Below are 241 nucleotides of genomic sequence, written 5' to 3' on the forward strand. Positions count from 1 at the left end.
TTATCTATCCAAAATCCTGATGTAGCTGCTAATTCATTTGAGCTTAAACCTGCTATTATCCAAATGGTACAAAACAATCAATTCAGAGGTACACCAAATGAAGATCATAATTTACACCTCGCTAGTTTTTCAGATTTGTGTGCTACTTTTGAATATGATATAGTTTCAAACGATGCTGTTAGACTTAGAGTTTTTCCTTTTTCACTGAGGGATAAGGCTAAGATGTGGATAAGGCTAAGAT

The sequence above is a fragment of the Phalaenopsis equestris genome, unplaced genomic scaffold (assembly GCF_001263595.1).
Source record: "Phalaenopsis equestris unplaced genomic scaffold, ASM126359v1 Scaffold235140, whole genome shotgun sequence".
In the NCBI taxonomy this organism is placed as follows: domain Eukaryota; kingdom Viridiplantae; phylum Streptophyta; class Magnoliopsida; order Asparagales; family Orchidaceae; genus Phalaenopsis; species Phalaenopsis equestris.